Source organism: Corvus moneduloides, chromosome 11 (genome assembly GCF_009650955.1).
Source record: "Corvus moneduloides isolate bCorMon1 chromosome 11, bCorMon1.pri, whole genome shotgun sequence".
Classification (NCBI taxonomy): Eukaryota; Metazoa; Chordata; class Aves; order Passeriformes; family Corvidae; genus Corvus; species Corvus moneduloides.
In genome coordinates, this window is record NC_045486.1 from 16,621,547 (window position 1) to 16,629,295 (window position 7,749).

The 7,749-nt window shown below is 40.1% G+C and overlaps 1 long non-coding RNA gene across 1 annotated transcript in view; it reads right to left on the reverse strand.

Moving 5' to 3' along the window:
- Window positions 1-2,148, reverse strand: part of LOC116449564 — a 42,930-nt gene extending 40,782 nt beyond the window's left edge. Inside the window, exon 1 of the long non-coding RNA XR_004242439.1 lies at window positions 1,738-2,148. This is a non-coding gene — a long non-coding RNA (uncharacterized LOC116449564). The remainder of the gene's footprint in view (window positions 1-1,737) is intronic.
- Window positions 2,149-7,749: the final 5,601 nt, after the last annotated feature.

A 7,749-nucleotide genomic window follows, 5' to 3' on the forward strand; every position in this document is an offset into this window, starting at 1 on the left:
TAGCACAATAAAAATTACAAAGCAAGGATGCCACTTAATTAGGTGACCTGGGAATTGACGCCTACCTATATTTCACTTTTATTTTAAGTGTCCTTACCGAGATTAAATCTAATATTTATAACCAAGAATGGGTATTTATATGGCACTCCACCTGTATATAAAATCACCTGTTAAATTAATATGTATTAAATACCTCAAGGACATTTCTGAAGTTATGCCAGCAGTTCATTTGGAATTGTATTCCAAGGAAAGAAATACATCACAATTTTAGAAACTCAAGGTTAATTGCATATTCTAATAAGTGTCTTACATACCATAAATTTAAAAGAAAAGGAAGTGCATTCAGTTAAATCCCCATCAGCCTTCCAGTTCTCCTGATGGTGTCTCATCATGTCCTAGTGAAGTGCTTGGACCTCTTTAAACTCTCTACCACAAACATTGTCTGAGGGCTCCACTAAGTAGCCACAACTTCAGAGAAATGTTTTTTAATTCAGAATCTCATTCATCACACGTTTTAAACGAGTGGAAATTTGGTATAAGTAATCTCTGGTACTGTCAAAACCTGCATTTCACAAGCACCCTAACTCCTGCAGTGCTGACAAGCTGTCTGGGGACTTTTGTTGGATTTTGGGTCTCTGTCTTCACCTCAGAAGGTGGCAGAGCAAGGGGATCTGGACACTTTCCCATTTCACAGGTCAACCAAGGAGTTATTTATCTGAGACTTATTGAAGCTTGTGGTTGAAAATGGGACCAGCTGTTTGTTTCACAGCATCAGACAACGATGCTACAGAATTGTTAATTATGTTTAACAATTTTAATTGCACTAGATTCATACACAGGAGTCTTGAAAATAAAATGTGCCCACTTTGCCATCCACAGATACACCACATCTAGCAGGAGACACAGAATAAAGCAGCTAAGAGGCTGTGGTGTGCACTTTAGCTGTGTGAAAGCACTGACACCACCCTGTGTTGCAGCCCTGAGTGGGCAGAGAGCCTTTCAGGCCACAATGAACAGCTCCAGTGTGATACAACAGCACTGTGCAATAAAACTGCTGCTCAGAACAAGAGCCCACAAGAAAAATGAAGACAAAACAAAAAAGTCATGACATTTGGTATAGAAATCAACGGTGTTTTCTTGCCAGGTACCTGCTGACATTGCCAGACTCCAACTTCCTCCCTCCAGCCCAGAAAGCTCACCACAGCACTTAGCAATCTGTTCACACCATCATTAAACCCATTATCCCTTAGTGATGGAAAAGTCCCTACAAATGCCACAATGCCACTGCTCTGTGACAAATCCCCCTCTCTCTAAGTGGTGAACATTTAGTATTTACTACCACAGATTAATTTGAATTTAAAGAAAAAAAAAAAGAAGGAAAAAAATTGCTTCTGTAGGCAGACTATGGTAAATATCAATATGTTTCATCAGAGCTCCTCTTTCATTAGTTCTAGACCAATTACAGCAACTATTTCTTCTCTGGGATAATTCATCAAGCTATTAATTAGAATATGGAAAACATGAAATTCTCTCTTACTTCCTCAGTGCAAAGGACTTTCCAATGATAATTGTTACAGATAAGGAGAAAATGGAAAAGTTATTGTTTGCCACAGATTAAGAGACTTGCCAAAAAATGTAGAAGAGTTGATATTCAATGTAGCCAGCAACAGAAAAATAATAAACATGTAAACAATTTAAGGCAACAACAATATAAGTGCAGGAACTAATTTTTCTTACCATGACTAGTTCTCCAATTTCTTCTACTTCATCAGACTGGAAATTTTCAAACCACAGGCTCCCCAGGAAATATTTCTGGCTACTTCAGGAAAATCCTTCAGTGATGTGGCCCCAAGGTGATGATGTCAGGGTCCAAATCCTTTTGAAAAGCTGCTCTGTGATTTCTTGTGCCCCCATGAATAGTGAGAAGAGGCAATTACTGTGAGTGCTCTGTCCATTATCCCCAGATAGCCTGACTTCTGCTGGAAAAGTCTGCAGATGTAAGTTTGTAACAGGGGCAGATAAAGAGATGTCACAGGGCTTTGGCACACACAGGAGGTGAAGTTGGCACCATCTCTCAGATCTGATGAAAGAGCACAGGTCAGTCTGCATTGGATCACATTGCATTTGCCAGCTTTCCTTCATAAACTGATAGTCTGCCAAAAGAAAAGGAAACAAATGATAAAAGGCCAAGGCTCATGAGAAGTAATGATGCCACAGACAAGAGACACCCGAGTAGGCTGTGAGGGAGACTTGACTGATCCTCCCAAAACTCAGCAAGTATTGACTCCATTTTTTCTAGGTGCACACAATTCTCATTCCTTCCCAGTGCTGTCCATGCTGTGCAGCCCTGGCCACGGCGCAGTGCACCTGAGGGGGCTTGTCAGGGGAGCCCAAGGTACCACACACTTATCATTTTGAACATCTCCTCAGTCCTCACATCTTCCTTCCTGCATCTCCTCATTCCTGAACCAGACTGGTTATGTCCTGTCACAGCTCTCCTCTCCAGTCTCCAACAACAGCTTTTTGGGTCACATTGCTCAGTTCTGACGCAGAACTGGCTCTCCCATTGACGCTGACAACATAGAGAAGGCTCTGCTTCTCTCTCCCCCCATGATTCTGCTTCTGTTCTTCCAGGCGACCATCAGAAATACCTTCTCATGGCTCAGGTAACAAACTACTTTTCCCTTCACATTGTTCCTCCAAAATTATACTTAAGAAAGGGGAAAGCGGTGCCTGACACTGAGGGTGAGGAAAAGAATGAGGAACAGCCCCACAAGCAGCAAGGATGAGAAAGGTGCAGTAACATCACCTCCACTCAACTTTATAATTTATTTCTCAACTTCAAGACTCTAGTCTTGACAAATTCTGAAAGATTAAATAACAAGGGAGCAGGTGATTTGTTACATGAGGAGACATTCTGCTCCAAAATGAAACTTGTTCAGAAAGAGTTCGCTGTCACCTCCACCAAGAACAGCATTTTGCAACTGGGAAGAACTGAACGAGCAACACAGACTCCGCTTTTCCACTCAAAATACATGCACTTATTTTTGAAATATAGGACTGAAGGATTTTTCCTTATGAAAGGTTTATTCATAATAAATAAAAGAAAAATAGTTTCAAGCAGAACTGCCTTCCAAATTAGAGCTTGACTTCAGCGTTTTCCATTTTATGACTACAGCCTCTTGCTTTTATTAAGAGCAGTTGAAATTTCAATTTACTCGCGGTTGGATATGTTTCTTCATTCAGCCCAAAAAAAAATATTCCATTTATTGAAATGTTTCAGTTTCAGATCATTCCAAGCTAATATTTGTTCAGCTCAGCTCAACTGAAAACCAGAAGCATATCTGTGCTTAAATATAGTGGAATAATTTCTTCCATCCCTGTATCTATGTCAGCCTAATCAGGTCACCAGTGGGAACTGTTGACTGGTAGAAACACGAGGCTTTCTCTTTATGAAAAATGACTGACCTTACTTTAAAGCAATTCAGTTTGTGTCAACATTGCCTTTCTCATTAAATAATAGGCTCTAAGTGGCACATCCATTCCTCTTCAGCATAGACAAGAGCTCTTCAGGCAAGTTCTGGGATTCTATTTTTAGGCATCTCATAGTAATAACCTGCTCAGTGCACTGTTTGGAGTATGTCTACAATAATTATTCCTTGTCTGCTCTGTTGTATTGGTCAGCCCCAGAGAGAGCCCATAAAAATGTTAGATCTGCACCTTTACTTGGATGCAGAAAGAATTTCAAATAAATGTAAACATTTGGTAGCACTCAGATAGCTGTAAATAATACCACAGCAACAAGTTCATTAAACATACACATCCCTCTGTCTGAAAATGCTGAACACCTTCAGCATAATTCTTCCTTGTTTAGTTGCTGAGATGACTCTTCAACCACTTCTCACTAATTCTCCCACATTTGCTATTTCCTCTATATATTACCTGGCCAGTCATGCAAGTATTGGAGATGATAACACAGGTAATTTCATCTGTCAGAACCAAACGAGCAGCGAGAGGAAATATTTGTTTCATTTGTTGTTTTTCTTTTTTAATATTTCTTTTTTCCTTTCTTCCCCCCACCTCCCTTTTTAAAATTTATTTTCTCATTATGGCCATTTCAAATCATCTCAGGCTGCTTTGTAAGAGGGTCCTCAGTCCAGATCTCAAGGTGATATGCTTTACATTAACCCTGTCAGTATTCCCAGTAATTCCTTAGTATTTCCTGTTGTGATTACATAGCTCTCAGGAAATGCACTCCCCTGGAACTAAACATTAGAAAGATGCAAAACCAGCCTAAGAGGACCTAATAAACATATTTAAATACATATTTATACCACCCACATTATTCGAGCAGGTCATTAAATCCTTGCTCTGTGTATTGGCGACTAAAGATAGAACAGAGGCTTATTCAGACTGTTCTGTAGTGACGAGTCATCCCTACTGGGAAATCTTGTGAGATATCAGTGCTGTCGTAGCACACAAACAGCTCATCAGAGCTTTTTAATGATTTAGTAATGTAGTCAATCTGGTGGCATTTTAGCAGTGGTTATCAGAGGGCTGCAGTTAATAGTGTTGACTGTAGGGTCTAATATCCTCATGTGCCCTTTGCAGTGTTCCACAGGCCAGACTGGCACTGCTTTGCCTGGACCAAAGCCTTAGTATAACAAACCAATGCCTGTCTGCATCAGAGAGCTGTCTCCAGCCCCCTACAGACATTATTTATAGGATCCCTTAGGGTTCTTGATCAGGTCTAGTGCCGTGTCACGTCACTACACCACCCTTCCTCCAGGTGATGCTGTTTATCAGCATGATGTGATTTGTCATTTCTAGGTTGATGACATCCAGCTCTGTGACTTTTCAAAGCTTAGTGTTGCATATGCTGTCACACCATTTCAAACATATTGAACTAAAGCAAAACTGCTTTCACTAGAAGTCAAATAAAAGAAGGTCTCTTTATGGATCTGGGAACTTCAGAACACACTGCTGTCTCCCAGGCTAAACTCTGTAAGTAGAAAAATAACTTAAAGCCTTGTGTTAAGAGTAAGTGCATTAAAATTGCCTCAGCATGGTTCAGATAAATCTGACAGCAACATAATACTTTAAGAAGAGATTCTGATTCCTGCTCCACTGGGTCAGAGCAAGTCCCAGTGGGAAGAGCAGTGCAAGGGCAGAAGAGCAGTGCAAGGGCAGAAGAGCAGTGCAAGGGCAGAAGAGCAGGCAGCCCAGCCACCTGCCTCAGCCAGAGCCCAGCCAGAGGTGGAAGCAGCAGCAGCTGGACAATCTAAGTCATACTATACACATTTTCCTGGAGCAGCCCATGGGTCGTTCCTCAGGATTCAGCCTGGATGGACACAGGGCTGTGCAGCAGCACAAGGCACCCTCTGGCAGTGCTCAGGGAGGGCTCAGGTGCTTCATCACAACATCTGGGTATCAGCCACAGGAACTAACCTGAGAGCTTGAGCCAAAGGAGGAAATGCCAAGACCAGGACATTTTTAGTCCCATTCCTAATAAAAATACCACTGCTACAATAAAACCTCCCTGCTTGTGACTTCAACAGTTCCATGGCTAAAACAGGGACAGGCACAAGAGCACTCCCCAAGCCCTACCAGCAGGGAAAAGTTAGACTCTTCACTAAGGTGAAGTAGAAGGAACCAGTACAAAAGCAATGAAAGGATGAAAGAAATCCGGGTTTGAACTGATGGGGCCAAAGCAGTAAGTCAGTGAAGTGATGTGATTTGCTGATCTCTGTCTGCAGTATCAACAAGAATTAATCCCTTTTTCTTTTTTTTTTTTGCTAATTTTTCTTAAAAAATGAGTATTTCTTTCGCCTCAAATAAGTCTCCAATACTTTCAGTCAGGTTGCAGTCTAATAGAGTGAGGATACTAAAGCAATAAATAATTAAAAAGACTGTTTCTAAGATTGTCAGTACTGATTACACACCAAAGCAATCTTCTGATAAGCATGAGTGAAAAGGAGACCATAATATTTGGCAACACGAAACAAAGCTCTGATTCATTAAAGATTGACGACAAGGCCTAAATCTGTTGTGTGATATGCACATATTTATCACACTGATACTAAGTGGAATGGAAAAGTTTCCTAAGACCCAATGATGATAATCTAGTCTATCAGTTTTAAAAAACTAGTTTATTTTCTTTTTAGTGTAGAGTTATAAAAATTGTGCAAGAGGATACTGCTGCTTAGATTAATCTCCTCAGCTTTTAAAATAAACTTGAATTTAAAAGGTTGCAAAATCCTTACTAATTTTGAAAGTCGAAGTTTGTCCAATTCCCCATGAACAGTACCTAGTTAAACACCTGTTTAATCAAATCAATCAAATCTTCAGAAAATCAAAGCTGTAGGGTACAGATTACTCCTAATCCTGGAGACACTAAAAGTCAGCACGACAGTTAAATTTCTAGGGCTGAAATCTGAACTATAAAGACAAAAAAGTAATTGCATCAGAAGAAATATATGGAGAAAACTTAATTAAGATGCAGAGAAAACCAGAGCTGTTCTGAATTTTAAGAATAAAATGGCATTTTTTCATCTCCAGCTGAAACACTGAAGCACCTTGTAGTTATTTGCCTGAACAGTGAAGAGATGTGCAAGAAGAAATGTAGCAATTGTCATTGATCTCTAGGATCTTACAAAGATGTTATTTGTGATTTCTGAAACTGTGAAATGCCTGGTGACAAAGGCAGCAGGCCTTACTTACTGGAAAAGAGGGGCTATTTCTGCACCCCAATTTTTCTAAGCACAGCCAGCAGAGATGCCTTGAGAGGCTCCCTGGGCTGATTGTTGCTCGGCTACAGGGGGAAAAAAAGTAACACAGGTTTGGGTTGTGCAAGGTTAAACATGAGGTTTGCAAGGCCTCGGTGTGAGCATCAAATTAGCTCAGGCTGGAAAGAGTATATGTGTGTGCCAGTTCTTTAGCACAGCAGAAGCCACAAGATGCTCTGCATGACCAAAATTCTACATATGCTATTCCTGAAGCTCAATTATCTCCAGCAGCGTTAAATTATCCCTCATGAAAAAGCAGCGAGTACATAAAAACAAACAGACATTCTCCCATGCAACAGAAGAAGCTGTTTGCCAGTAATGCTAGAAATTGAGCACTTTGCTACCAAATGGCTTTAAAGTCCATGGATTCCTATAATTAAAGGATTAGGCCCCATAAATATCGCTGCCATAATCCACATTCCCAATATTGATATAAACTCGTTTCAAGAGTATTAAGGTCAGTTTACTTTAGAAGTAAATATTTACTTACGTTTCTGTAAAACCCAGCTATCCCTTTAAATATTAAAACACCAAGTACATATTCCTTTTTTCTCGCCCCCCCCCCAAATAAATTGCTGTTCCAACAGTCCAGAAAATCCCAGTAATTCTGATGCAAAATGTAGAGACCAAATAACTAATTCCGAAAGTTTGATTTTAAAGAATGAATAAAACCCCTGAAAAGACACAGAGGTATTTAAACCAATGTTTAAACACTCACAATATTGGGAACAAGCCATGAAAAGAAACTGAGATGTGGTTATATTTAATCTCTGCTGAATGTTTCTGCCAGTCTTATCTTCCATATAGGCAATGAATAAAGCCAGAAATAAATTCTTGAAGAAGGAAGAGAAGAGAAAATAAGATCATTTGCTGTGATTCTGTTCTGCTGTGGGAATTGTCTGCAATCTACAGCATATAGAAGCAAGCAACCAGTTGGAGCAGCTTTTGAAGAACAGAAGCAAAA